Here is a 15,288-nt window from a genome sequence, read left to right as displayed (position 1 = left end):
ATCATAAAGACCCTCTATCATAAAGGATAAGAGTGACATTTAAAAAAACCCAGGTTTTTAGAAACTACAGTAGAAAATAAATGCAGATTATCAGGATGACAGCAAGTGTCCCAAGTCAAAGCAACATGGAGAAGAAATATGCTCTAGCCTGCAGATGAAGAAGAATGAAATGACACTTGAAACGTGAATGAAATGGAAGAGTAAAGAACAATATAGAGTCCTATAAGGCTATAGGTTAAAAGTGTTCAAATCTCTGACTGCAAGGTGAGAAGTAAAGAAAGATTGAGGAATACATGTCTGTGGGAAGAAAGGCAGTATGAGTAGAATTCCTAGGAGTCAAGAAGCAATTGGGAATAAAATGCTTAAGTGGTATGTTCTGAGGTGGTGCTAGCTGCAGAAAATACAAATATTGATGGGTTAAATCAGGACTGAGGAAAATATAAAGCCAAATATGGGCAGCTCTCAGGGGGAAAAAATAGGCAGCTTGGTACTCAACTGTCATCACAATTCATTTGTGTTTCACATCCCACTGTTTGTGACATTAACAGAATTTCGAATTTAGCAATGAACTATTTTTGTCTTGTGAATTTCTGCAGCCATTTTCCATATGTAGCTACCACTGCAACTAGCAATAATAGCCTTTTGATCTTTAAAATGCTTTCAATTAATACTGTTCAAATTAGGGGTCACCTAAGAGTTTTCCAAGTTAATTCTCTTTTTCTACCATTTGAAGTAAAGTGTGGTTCCTGATATTTATTTGCATTAAGCCCAAATTATTTGACCATTTCAATAACAAATCTTTAGGTGGCTTTTGCTTTAATTGTCATTTTTCAAAAGATTAAGTTAGTTTTAGATTTTTGAGTTGCATTTTCATTTAACTAGAATAACTAAAGCAGTCTTTTCACAAAGGCATTTAAATAAATTGAATTTACACAGAGTTCCTACTAAGTGTCAAACATTAAGCAAAGCAATTTCAAGTGTTATTTATAAATCAATATATATATATAAATCATATATAATATATTAATGAGTTTATGGCTATTATATACAGGGCTTTTATGTCTTATTATTGTTGTGGTTATTTCTGTTGTTAAAGGATATAATTTATTGAGTACTCAGTATGTTCAAAGAACTCTGCTAGGGACTATACACACACATGATGCAATGAGGATATTATTGCTTCATTTTCCATTTGAGGACCTAGACACAAAAAGTAACTTGTCCAGGATCATATAGTTTGTAAACTGTAGAGGTGATAACCAACAGAGTCACTCTGCAACTACAGAGTCCACCTTCTTTTCACTGTATACAGATGCACCTTGACTTATGATGGTGTTATATCCCTGTACACTCATAATAAATTTGAAAAGTCATAAGTTGAACCACTGTAAGTCAGGGACCGTTTGTAATTCTGCTTTTCATACTGAAGCAGTCTACAGTTTTAAGAAGTTAACGTAATATGTTGTCAAGATTCCACACAACCACTTTTATTTTTGACTACATTGTTATTTCATTCATTCTCTTAAAATTGTTTCACTTCCACCTAACATCCAGATTGATGTTCGTGCTTTTTCTTACAAAATATAATTCAATTCAGTAAATATTCTTTAGGCATCTACTATGTGGCACCCACTAGAACAATTATCTTTGTTCACTGTTATGCTAAATCACAGATCTGACAATTAGAATCTTCTCCTTCCTAAAGATGCCCCTTTAGGTATTTCTAATCCTTCTCTATCACTGATGGTATAAAGAAAAGTGGCACTATCTCAAAAACATTAGGGCTTTCGATTTAAAAGTTTCTTTTAATAAAATAAACCTAATCACAAATTGTTGAAACAAAATATGTAACATGAAGGGCATTTACACAGATTTAGACATAAAACCTAGAAACAGAAATTCAGCCTGCATAATATCATTTATCTACTGAGCTAAATCATATTATAATTTTCATCTATAAAACCCAGATTCTTAATGTGTGTTGCAAAGATAATATCTCTGACCCACCCTCAGTAGGAAATATGTTTTGAGTTGTTTTGTCAGTAGTGATAATACAGATGTACTGCAAACAATATACTTCCAGCAAGTATCCCTGGTAATATAAATAATTGTAATAGTGATAATAATAATAGTGATCATCATAATAATGATAAAATTTATTGAATACTATATGCCAAGTATAGTGATTAGCACTTTACATTCATCATCTTATTCATTTCTCAGAATACTACATGAGGTAAATACTGTTAGTAATTCAATTTAACAGAGAAGTACACTGAGACACAGAAGTCCAATAACTTGGCTAAGATCACACAGATCTAAAAGAGGTAAAGGCAGGATTTGAACTCAAGGAGTCCGACTTTCATATCTACTCTAAGTGGGGGTTATGACAGATGCTATGGTATTTGTTCACGGGAATACTGCATTTGTGCTGTTTCATCTACATCACTAGGGTTGGGGCCCATGTAGTCTGCAAGCCCAAATCTGACGACAGTTAAAAAGAAAGTTTGAGTTTCTGCTATTCACACTGTCTGCCAATTAAAATACTCCCTTCGGAGAAGCTGGGCCTGGTTGGCATAACCCTAGAACATAATACATGCTCAAAAAAGTATCTGATGAATGTTAACAATGGTTTCTCTAAGTTGTGAGTTAACAGATGGTTTTCCCTTTTTTTAAAAAAAAAAAAAAAACTTTTTCCTACTGTCTAAAATATTTTCACCATGGGCACATATTACTTAGGTGATCAAGGGGAAATTCAGAGCGTTGCTTAAAAAATTTCACTTTGTTTTACTATTAGATTCTTAGTTAAAACAGGACTCCCTCTGGGAAGCCATTCCTGTTGCTCTACTCTCTGACCTTTACTAGGATAGTACTCCTCACTCTGTCTTCCACAGACTCTTACCAAGGCCATATACCACTGTTAATTACCAGTCTTCTCTACTTTATGTTAAGTCCCTTTAACATGATCCCATATCTTATCTACTTTTTAGACCTCTAAGCATCCTGAGTGCCTTCCACTCAGTTCAGTAAAAACCCCCCAAACATACATACACTAGAACAATCATAAAAGATGAAAAAGAATAATTTTATGGCTGACTATGTATACTTTTGGTCCTTTCAGATGCCTTGTTTCTCCCTTTATATGTAAGTCCCTACAGAAAGGAGTTTCCCACAAGGGGTGTCCTGAGTTGACTGGTCTGTTTTCTGGAGGACTTTACAAAATGCATCAAGGAATGAATACACACACACACACAGAGTGAAATAATATGAGGATAATTAGAAGACATGAGGAACACAGGGAGCAATTGTCTCAAAAATGAAACATTATTTTTATAATCATATTAATTTATATTTTTTATATTTTGTAATTTTATTCCCTTCCTACCCCATTGTAATATAAACTTCATGAAAGTAGAACCTTTATCCTCATCACCATTGTATCCCTAGCTAGTGTCATGACTAGCAGAGGGCAAGCCACTAAATTCTCAATAAGTATATGTTGAAAAGAAGGAAAAGAAAGAAAAAAGAACATATAGGAGTTCCCACAATATTTCTTATATTGTTATGGAAATAACAAAGGGGCAGAGTGTCCATGAAACTTTTCTAGGAAAACATAAATCATCAATGAAATTGCAAGCTCTTATCCTATTCCTCAGACTAGCTGCCTAATTAATTCCTTAATGTGCAATGCGTCCTTTCTAGCCTGTACCTAATTTAGTACCTAATTTCTCTATAACTTGTGGAGCAGAGTTCCAGTGGCCCCGTCATAATGTTCCTCATCTGCCACCTAGGGAGGCTGCTGCCATTTAAGCTCCAGTATCTTTCATAGGACAGTTGAGCCACCAGAGGGGCAGGGGAAAGAGACATGCAAATTCTCATTTTTTATAGTGCACTCACTCACTCACACATTTCTCTCCTCCTCCCAGAAAGGATCCTGGTGACAAATCACCAACTGATGATGAGAGAAATGGAATCAAGAGACCCCCATGATACTTCCCATCTCAGCTTTGGGAGATAGAGTCTCCCACTGAGAGGAAGAGGAGGATCCTACAGGGGTTTCTTATTACATGTTTTGCTTCTTCCAAATTATAGTAGGATCCTACTATATAAAATTGTTATCAACAAATGTATACTTACAGTGATATAATACAATATATAAGTTTTACTCAAAGAGGAGATTATGTGGCAATTCATAGTTATTTATATGGATAATATCCTTGTAATAATATAATTATTCTAGTTATGAGTTTTTTTCAACAAGAGACTGACTCCCTTTATTTGTCTTTGTATCTTTAGTACCCAAACCTAACATATGACTTAGCATATAGTAGTTCTTAATAAATGACAACTTAAAAAATGAAAGAATATTTTCTAAAATGGTGAGATATGGCTTAAAGGGTTCAAACAAATTCAGAGTATTTTTCTAAGCTAAATCTTTCCAGACTTATTAGGAGACAGTCATCACATATTATTGAATATTAATTAATGTTTTAGTTAGCTTAATACAGTATAATAAACCCTCACCAACTGTGGTAAGGAAATCCTAATTTATGTTCATATACTACAAATTTTAAAGTCACAATTTTAAAGCAGTGGATTTTAAGCTTTATTGCACACAACTAACTTGGGTAGTTTCCCAAACTGCATATCCCCAGGCACCGTTCTCAGAGCTTCTGATTCAGAAATTTCGGGATGGGGTTTAGGAAATCTCCATTTTAACAAGCACCCCAGGTAATCCTGATATAAGGAATCCTGATATAGGTGGTCCTTGGACTACTTATTATGGATTAGGCTATCAAGAAATATGAAGACAAATCTTTATGCTTCACCTTTTATATATGACGAGAAGACTAGTATATTAAACGTGACTTAACTTATCTAAATTACCTGTGAAAAGACTAGGCAGTTTACTAGGCTTTTGAAAATGAATCAAGGTGGTCCATGCAGGCAAGAAATATTCAATTTCAAGCCATAAATGTGATCCAGTGGGAATTAAACCTTTAAAAAATACATTTTCTAAACTTTCTTACGAGCTCTATTCTACATCCTAAGACCAACTATTTTTTAATAAAATAGGATATAGTAAGAAAAATTCCTAACCTGTACAATATTTCATGGTTCAAGGAATAGATTAGAAGGTAAAAGTATGAGTTTTATGTATTTGTATTTTAAAATTCTTATTCTCTAAAGCCTATGAGAGTCATCTGATTTAATTTCTGTGTGATTACCAGATTTTCCATTTTTATTATTATTCCTATTATTATTACTATCACATAGATGTTTTATTGTTAAAGCATTTTGCATTTATTAATTTCTTTTTAAAACTTCCAAAAGACTGACAATTTGCTTAAAGCAAAAGTGGAAGAAGAATGGCAGAAGTACAGCAAAGTTTTATGAACAATTTAGAGAAACAAGGTTGATTCAAAAGTTTTATTTGATAGTGAACATTAATGGTTATGATAAAAGTGGATGTCTTCTAATTCTTTGATTTGCCATTAAAATTATATGTATTTATTTATAAGAAATAATTTTTAGAATTCTCCTAACTCCCTATTTTCCACAAGATTTTGGCTTGCCAACATAACTGCACTAATCGTGCCTTTTTTTTTTTTTCCAGAAACTTATGCCCTAGGATTATAAAGGGTTCCTCTGGTCCACTTCCACATCCATGTCCCAGGGAAGGTACTGCTTCTGCTTGTGACCTGACCTTTAGGTCTCTGCAGCCTATAATTATTTTCAATGCAAGTTGTCTTAGCATTAACTTCTCTAAAGCTCAGAGTCTATCATGTTTCAAAAGCTTTAGTGACAAATAATAGAAATTATTTTACTATTCTAATAGATGTTATAAGTTGCATAACATGCTGTTTGTTCTCTTCAACTTGGCTGCAAGAAAGTTTAAAGGCAAATGTATAGCATTTCACTGAACATAGCTTGTGTGCTGACCTCATTCTTAAATTTGTTTTTATATCCTTAGCTTTATTATTTTATTTTATCCATCTCACTTCTAATTTATGTATTTTGCTATATTACCTACTTATTTTTCTTTGTCAAAATTTTAATTCCCTTATTGGAGCAAGGTGTCACAAATAAACAAAGCAAAAATGTGTATGTGTATTTGGTATAGATAACACATACCCAAAATCAAAAGTAAAAACTAACCTCCTAAAATAATAGAGATATTTCATATTCTTTTGGCTGCTAGATTTACTTGATTATTTGCATTGCTACAATTTAGTGAAGTATAAAATTAAATTTACATTATGAGAAGATATATATGAAATTGGACATAGGTATTTTCAGCACCAGATCATTAATTCGGTCTGATTGACATCCTTCAGTTCTGAAAGCCAAATGTAGCTGTTTTAAAACCTTTGTGTTCAGTCTTTACACTATAACCCCCTAAAAATCCTTGGCTTAATCAGCCTGCTAAAGAGTGCCATTCTGAAAATATTTGTTGCTTTTAAAAATTATTATGTATACATGACACACACACATTTTTTACTTAGAATCTTCAAACCAAACACTTCAGTCCTTTGCTTCCATTATTATTTTCTTTTACTTGAATAATTTTCATTAAGCAACAAAGAGTGATAAGTCATTTAAACAGTGAAAACTTATAGTCTGGCAGAGTTCAGTTTATTCTTTCTGTATTTTCCTCTGATAATGATCCACGCAGTCTCAGTCTGATTCCAGTAAAACTCAGGTAAGGCAGAAGAACTCTAATTGAGCACAGGACATCTTAACAATCATACTTATCTTGATTTGCCATTATATAACCACTCTGGGTGAAATATTATTATGTTTGGGACCTAAATATGAATTTTGTTCTTTTCTTAATTTCTGAATCTCATAGCCTTCCAGATACCAAAGGAATACAGCACTACCTGGGAATAATGCCAATTTTCACTTTTAAAAAATTTTTTGTTGTTTTTCCCCTAGCATGGACAACCAATAGTTGATTCATACTTTTATTACATCACAATTGGATTACAGAAGTGTTCTCTAGTCTGGCCTCCGCATGTCTCTTGCAACTCATTTGTAGATAGTCCAGCAACTAGCAGCTGGACTTCATTTTTCTTCCAACAGTCACCATTTTATAATGTTCCTCTCAGTCACTGTTTCATTAATGACAAGTCCAAAACTCCGCAAGGTATTTAGATTTAGTGGTTTAAATCAGAGAAAAAGGATTACCATTAACTTGCCATAGGTTCTTGTCACTCAACTACACTTTGCCATTCATTCCCCCATACATCAAAAATGTGAAATGATACTATTTTCCCACAGAAGACAAAAATACTTAGCAAAGTCAGTGGTTGCAAAACAGTTTTTGAAAAGCAGAGTGCTGTATTTTTAAAATCTTGCACAGAACTCTGGTTCAATTTTTGAGCCTTTCCAACTTCTCATAATTCTGTGGTATTCATAATAAAGAAGGCAGATGGTTTAGTCTCTGAACATATGCTTTAAATGCCCCCTTTGCTATTTCAAAATAATGGACCAAATTTTGCCCTCAATTAGTCACAAGAAACTTTAAGGAGGTTGCTTCTTGAAATTTAAGGACAGAATGTGATCCAGTGGGAATTAAACCTTTAAAAAATACATTTTCTAAACTTTCTTACGAGCTCTATTCTACATCCTAAGACCAACTATTTTTTAATAAAATAGGATATAGTAAGAAAAATTCCTAACCTGTACAATATTTCATGGTTCAAGGAATAGATTAGAAGGTAAAAGTATGAGTTTTATGTATTTGTATTTTAAAATTCTTATTCTCTAAAGCCTATGAGAGTCATCTGATTTAATTTCTGTGTGATTACCAGATTTTCCATTTTTATTATTATTCCTATTATTATTACTATCACATAGATGTTTTATTGTTAAAGCATTTTGCATTTATTAATTAGTTAATTTAGTCTAAATTATGATTATGCCTTTGTTTTAAATCCATGTTTTTCATAGTTACTACAACTCTAAAATCCTATTTCACTAGCCACTTGTTCTCATTTCAAGAATAGTTTGTTATCGATGAAATCTCATTTCTCTGGTTTTCACATAATATGCAATTTATCCTCAGTGGATATATGTATTTTGATAATGCTGTTCACATAACCTAGCTGTACATATAAGAGTATCTCTGTTTCTTAATGTCTATATTTTATATATAGAATCAGCCTTCATTTCCACACTTAAAAATATTTCTATGTATTTATATTTAGTTCTGAAAAAGCCTGTAAGATAGTCTGTCCTATCTTACATTGTCCACAAAACTCAGCAGTCTGATCAACATACAGATAAAAAGACCACACAACTGACAATAAGGACACTTTGGTTATTATAGAAGTCCGAAGCTTAAGTATTCCACAACGATAATGACCCTTTAGGAATTCTCAACAAGAACTAGCTTGGTTCTAACGTAAAACAGCTTTTACTTTTGAAAATAAATGCAATAGTTGTACCCAAATGTATCTGGGGCACTGTTAAGACGCGTCATAATTAACAATGTTGAAAAAAAATTAAAGATCTCTAAATCAAGTGATAATTTTATACATACATCTACAAATATCTGAGCAAAATTTATAACTATTCTTGGGACAAACCATTAGCATATTCTTTTGCTGATAAAGACAAACAACTTTGAGAAAACCCTCTCTCATTCTCACGTCTCTAACTTTCACAATAAATGCAGCATTGAAACTGAATTCGCAACTTAGAAATATGCTGAGCAGTATTCCAATAAACAAGTTGATTTCAAAAAACTCACCAGACTAACAGTATACTTTCTATCTTTCTCTTGCTTTCCCTTGTTCTTTCACTTTCCATGCACACACAATCACACTTACCTGCACAAGTCTGAAACATCAGTCTATGTAATTTTTTTGAAATGTACTCTGTACCGATGCATTTTTCTGTGTTTCTTTCTAACCCTCGGGAATGTTAAGAATTTAGGAAGAGAGCCACAGCTTAAGAGAGCAATTATTTGCCAGTAAATACTCAATTTGCTTGTCCTGTGATTTTTCTTCTAACTTGCATATTCAATAATCCGTCCCTGACTGCGTCACGAGCACAAAAAGTCTTTTCTCCGAAGGAGAACACTTTCGCCAATCAACCTTCAGCCATGCCAGGGCACAGCTCGTCAGGGTGATTTGTTAGCTTTAATTAATAATTCCTCACGCTGGCCATTTTCACAAATAACGCAGTGAGACCGGGACGCTAGATGGCTATGATTCAGGCCGATAAAACTACAGTGGAAAGGGGGTGGGGAGGGTGTGGGGGAATTCAGACGCCGTTTATAAACACCTCTAATCATACTCTTTCAGTTTACAATACAGAGGACATCTCAGCTGAATTACCACGTTATGTCCACCGATTTGTATTCAGATGGAAGCCATATGCTCCTCCACTTTATCTGCTAGGGCCTCCCCGGTGCCAACGCAGTTATTGGGCAAACAACATTTACAAAAGAGGTCTCTAGCCTCCGGATTGCAAAAGTTTACTGCAGGGTGAAGTTAAGAAATCAGACATATACAGCACTTCTCAGTGAGCTTGTGTAACAGTCTGGAAACACAGAAGTATGAGTTATAAGTGTCAGATTTTCTCTTACCCTGCTGTGTGATACTGAGCATTTCATTTAGCCTTTTTAAAAAAATCTCATACCTCATCCTCAAAATAGTTTGCAACAATGGCTGATTTGTTCATGCATTCCACAAACATTTATTGACTCCCAACTGTATGCCACACACTGTATTAATGCTGAGAATCTTGTTTGAAAGTAAGATTTTTCCATTTAACTGACATAGTCTACGTATTTTTTAAATATACATGTAATAGGCTTGAACAAAGCCACCAAGCAGGTAGTATACAAACAAAAGTAAGGATTCATAACACTTTGTATGTGGTTTTACCAAATAATTAGTAATTGACAGCACACTTGAGTTCACTGTGCAAACGTGATGCTCAGAACAAAGAACATAAACAAATAAAACATATTTTTTTAACATTAGAAAATTTCTCTCAAAGTGATTAAAGCACTCAGAAACACAATAATATGTTCATAAGCAATTTCAAAAGGTTCACAAGCCCTTGAGAAACATGTAAAGACATAAAAATTTATTCACGTCCCTCACCTAATGTATGTTTGTGTGTATGTGACTGCAAGCTTATTAATTTATTGGATACATATTTACTTAGCATCTACTCTATCTCAGGAACTGTAATAATATTGGAGATAAATAAGGTACAACCTCTGTCTTTAAGAAGCTCAGAATTTAGTCACCAGACTCTAAAAGAGAAAATACATATTTAAACAGAAAACTGTAATACAACATAGCAAGAATCATAACACAAATATGCACAAACGTATGCCATGGGGCTCCTAGAAGTGGTGTGTGAACTGATTCTAAAGATAAAGTAGTATTAAATAGTACCAGTGGTAGGAAGAACTTCCTAGGGAGAGGCAAACCTTTGAACCCTTTCTAAAACTAGAATCAGATTACCAATTCTAGGAATTAGGGGATTTAATGCATGAACACTTCAGATAAATGTTTCAGATAGTAAATATTACATAATTTAAAAATAAATTTATTAAGACAAAAATGTCCCCTAAAGTGATAAAGTCTTGACATCATCAGAAAAGTACGTAGCATCTCCAGCACTGGCACAAATAATGACATATATCGTCTTTCTCTCTTTCAGTGTGTTTCAGATATCTCAGGCAAATAGGAAGCATGCATGACACTGGATGCCTTTTTGCGTTTTCTAGCCCATTTATCTTCTTTTACTATGTGCATACTTGTATAGCTTCTGTTTTCACTGTACTGTAAGATAAATCATATCTGCCTGACTATTAAAGAGAGGGGAAAATCTATATCCATTTAGTGGTCACACATATATGTCTAGCCAGAGAACACATGCTATACAGTACTAAAGGTGCAAGTATTAAATGAGGATAACAAATGATACTGCTGGTCAGGCACCATGGCTCACATGCCTGTAATCCTACCATTTTGAGAGGCCTAGGTAGGAGGACTACTTGAGGTCAGTAGATCGAGACCAGCCTAGGCAACATAGTGAGATCTCATCTCTACAAAAAAATAATTAGCCAGGTGTGATGGTATGCTCCTGTAGTCCCAGCTACTCAGGAGGCTGAGGCAGGAGGATTGCTTGAGCCCAGGAGTTTGAGGTTACAGTGAGCTGTGATCATGCCACTGCACTCCAGCTTGGGCAACAGGCAAGAGAGTGAAACTGTCTCTAAAAAAAAGGGAAAAAAAAAAACTAAAACAAAAACAAGAAACAATACTCCTAACCCCCCAAAAAAGTTCTTTCAGAACCAGCATATGTTCCTGGAAACTACACAGAGTTTTTAGTGATATTGAACATTTTGCTTTATATTATATTCAACAGTGTGAGTCAGTAGCCAGAATACTCCATTTATCATAGATCAGTAATACCTAGGTACCTAGCTATCTGAAGAATTTATATAGTTTATTAATCTATTCAATATATATTTATTGATCTCCTGCTATGTACATAGTACTCATCAGTAATTATTTGATTTTTATTCCTGTAACACTCATATAAAATAATAGTTAACATTTTTTGAGTGCTTACTATATTATATATGCTAGGGACTGATCTAAGGACTTTACACATATTATGTCATTTAATTCTCACAATGACATTATGAGGTAGATACTATTACCATCTCCATTTAATAGATTATGAAATTTATAAGCAGAGAAGCTAGATATACACTATGTGGATTCATTCTAAATAATGATACCAGTGCAACCAATACCCACCAAAAATCAGATTCATTATTTTATAGTTATATAGCCACAAATAATGTTCATGTTGTTATTTTTAATCTAGGAAAATTCAGGTGGCTAATGACAGGTATGTCTCACAAAATAAGACCACAAAGTAGACTTATATGCTGTCAACAAGCTAGTAGGCTGCACTGGGAGACTAACAGAACTAGCTTGAGTTGGCCATGTTTTTAGGTGATAAAAACTGGCACTATAAAACCACATGCCATACCAACTGCTTTCCCCCTTATTAAAACTACATAGACTCTTAGAAGGTAGTTTAGAATCTTCTACATCTTTAGAAGTAGAATGAGATAGAGGTTTAAAAAAAAGGGCAAGGGGACTCTGAATCAGAAGACTCAGGTCTGAATCCTAGCTTGGTCACTTACTAGCTGTATACTATGGGTCAAATTATTAATAATTAGCTTCTCTGAGGCTGAATTTTCTTATTTCTAAAATGGTTTGTTGTGAAAATTAAAGAAGATAATATACTTAAGGTGTACAGCTCAGAAACTAGGACAGAATAGGTATACAATATATGGTACTTGAAATATTCAGAATTAAAGCTTATCATATACACCTAAAGAGTTACTATTTCTGGACCAAATGACACATATATTATCTAAGCTCCTCTTAGGAAATAAATGTAAATAAGTCTAAGCTAAATCAAATTAGATTTGGTGACCTGGTAGGTTTTCCTTTGAGGATGTTAATCATATAGCTGAAATGGTTGTGTTTAAGAAAATAGAGCTGATAAGACAAAATAGAGATAGATGACATAGGAATTTACCAGTTAGTAATAGAACAAATTCTTATTTTTCCAAGTGATTAATATAATATTGCATTTTATTTAATGGAGATGGAAACACTTATTTGAGACTCAACTGGGGAAGCCACTACTCAGTACAATAATTTGCTCTCCTCAGATAACCCCATGCTGCTAACTTCACTGTTAACTACCAGTGTTTTTCCCATTCTAGGCACTCTGATGCCCTCTCCACATTCTTTCTTCTTTGTTGATATTGACTACATCCAGCCATCTCTAATTCTTGATCTAAACTATGAAGCAAATATTCATGGAACACAACATTTATGGTGATAAAGCTGGTTCTAGATGACATGGGGGTATTTTTTCCTGGAGGGGTCAAGGGGCTTCAAAAAGACTCTTTTCATTTGCTTGCAGGTGTAAGTAAAGTTTTTCCTTTCGGATTTCTTTTAGGATAAGGGGCTGCCTGGACCCTCTATTGTTGGTCCTTACTCTGTGGACTGTGGCTGAGATCAGGTTTGTGTGGGAAAACCAGCACATGAGTTAATAACCTTAGGGACTGTCTGAGCCACACAAACCTTAGCAGAATCCTCTGAGCAGCCAGAGTTTTCTAGAATCTTCTTTTTCTCAATTGGAAATTCTAACCGGTAGAAATTAAAAGTATGAAGACTACTTCATGTACTCTTTCTCCAGGATACCTGGATTGGTTACAACAAAATAGTAAAATTTTGCCCTTGTTGGGTCTGCCCTTCGTTATCAGCTGTCTGAGTCTCTACCTTTATATAGAGAAAACTTGTCCTCTGGTTAAAAATGATGAGAAGCAGAAGTTATTGCAGAGACATTTCAAAGTAGATGCTATTTTTATAACCCTTTCCTTGCATTTTCACATACATGTATAAATATCTAACACTTAAAAAATGTTTAACTTAATGATACCTAGATAATGAAGGAAGAAAAAGGTGATTTAATCCCAGTTTCAAATTTAGATTTCTGTCTAAACAAGAATTTTAGAAATCAAATATTCTAAAATTGTTAAGTTGTGATCAATATATTTTGTTGAGCACTAAAAACCTAAAATTGTTTCTCAGAGTTCTCTGTTGCTTAGGGCATTACTTTCTCAGTGAAAATCTTCAACCTTCACATTTTCTAAAGGAGAAAAATGTTCCTTGTCAGAAAACTAGTCATGGCTAGTTCACAGAGTGAAGAAATTCAAGATTGTATCAGCTGTCCTGTGACCTTGATATGTGATTTACTAAAAGTCATTTAATATCTTTCTATGCCTCAGTTTTCTTTTTATCTATGATACCTAAATGATATTCTTAAGATAATGTGGATCAAGTATTTTGATCGTCTCATAGAACATATGCTAAAGCTCTAAATCCCAGAGTATCAGAATGAAAATTTAAATTGTTAGAACAACACTAACACCCTGTACAACCTTAAATAACCTATTTAGCACCTCAATATCTCCATTTCTTGAGCTATAAAATGGGTATGGTCATCTTGACATTTAGTTTATTGGAATGAACAGAGACCATTGGAAACTCTACTGAAAAATTTCATACATGATTAATATGTTAATTAGTTTGAATTTTTCCACAATGTGTACATAGATCAAAACATCACACTGTAACCCATTAATATATACAATTACTGTCAATTAAAAACAAGTAAAAAATTTTCACAGTAATATCAAGCCACTGAAGTTGATTTTCAAATATACTAGAGGAATTTATTTTAAAATATCAAAGCATAAGATGGAGTAAATGTTTCTAAGTACATTCAGATACTTATCAAGGAAGACTATTAGAATACAGGGAGTAATACTGTCTTTTACTTGTGTGCCTGGCTGTATTTTATGGTAGCTCCAAGACCCCAGTAATGAGAAAATAGAATCAGGAGAAATGATTTTTAGCAGACTGTTGAATGATATACAAAATAAAATGTATTCATTAATGAGTTGGCAGAAATGTTACACATGTGCTCTTAGAACCAGAACTGTTTAAGCAGCTTTTCATACTTGGCATAGCCATGTTCCTGGTGTCCCCTCACAACCCCCTCCCACCTCTCATTTTTTGTTTTATACTGCCAGGTGGGAATAATGACTGAAGGGAGGGGCAAAACAAACAGAGGCACTCACCCACCCACCTGTGACAGGAGCCACTCCAAGGATCAAAGAGCCGATTAGGTTATGGCTGCCAAAATCTGAACCACAGTGGGTGGCTCATCAGCATGGTGCACTGAGAACCACAAGGGCTAGCTCCCTGGTAGGTCAGCACCGGGGGCAGACTCATCATCCTGCTCAGGAGGACTACCTGCGGAGAACTGACTGTCCACAGTTGCTTACCCACTCACAGCATCTGATTTCAACGCACCTCTGCTCTAGTATTATGTTTATTGGATGAGGTAAGTCTGATAGAAACTGTACATATCACACAAAAACTCAACTACTATCTACTCCAACTTCACACTTTACAGTATCCTAAGGAAAACACTGATTTTCCAACATTAATGAGTAAAATCTTGGGCCACTAGTAGACAAGATTTAATTTCTAATATTTTTATCAGATATATTTCTTTAGTTCTCTGTCATGAGAAAATAATACATTAACACCTCAGATATCCAGTATTCTAATATTCACTTATAACCTTATCTCAGTTTAACATGGTCAAGAACACAGAAGCGAGAAAATAGAGTCCTTGGGAAACTATCAGAAATGC

General features: G+C 34.1%; 1 protein-coding gene across 9 annotated transcripts in view; it reads right to left on the bottom strand.

Moving 5' to 3' along the window:
• ZBTB20 (zinc finger and BTB domain containing 20) overlaps nt 1-15,288 on the bottom strand; it is a 762,522-nt gene that overhangs the window by 398,431 nt on the left and 348,803 nt on the right. Inside the window, exon 1 of one of the 9 annotated variants that reach the window (XM_045540235.1) lies at nt 8,838-9,339. The exons of the other annotated variants lie outside the window; for them this stretch is intronic. The gene's annotated coding sequence lies outside the window, so the exon portion shown is untranslated. Of the gene's footprint in view, nt 1-8,837; nt 9,340-15,288 lie in introns of those variants that run through there. 9 annotated transcript variants of the gene reach the window in all.

This window comes from Lemur catta, chromosome 1, assembly GCF_020740605.2.
Source record: "Lemur catta isolate mLemCat1 chromosome 1, mLemCat1.pri, whole genome shotgun sequence".
Lineage (NCBI taxonomy): Eukaryota > Metazoa > Chordata > Mammalia > Primates > Lemuridae > Lemur > Lemur catta.
The sequence above is the reverse complement of the archived record's forward strand: the minus strand, read 5'-3'. Positions and strand labels throughout refer to the sequence as shown.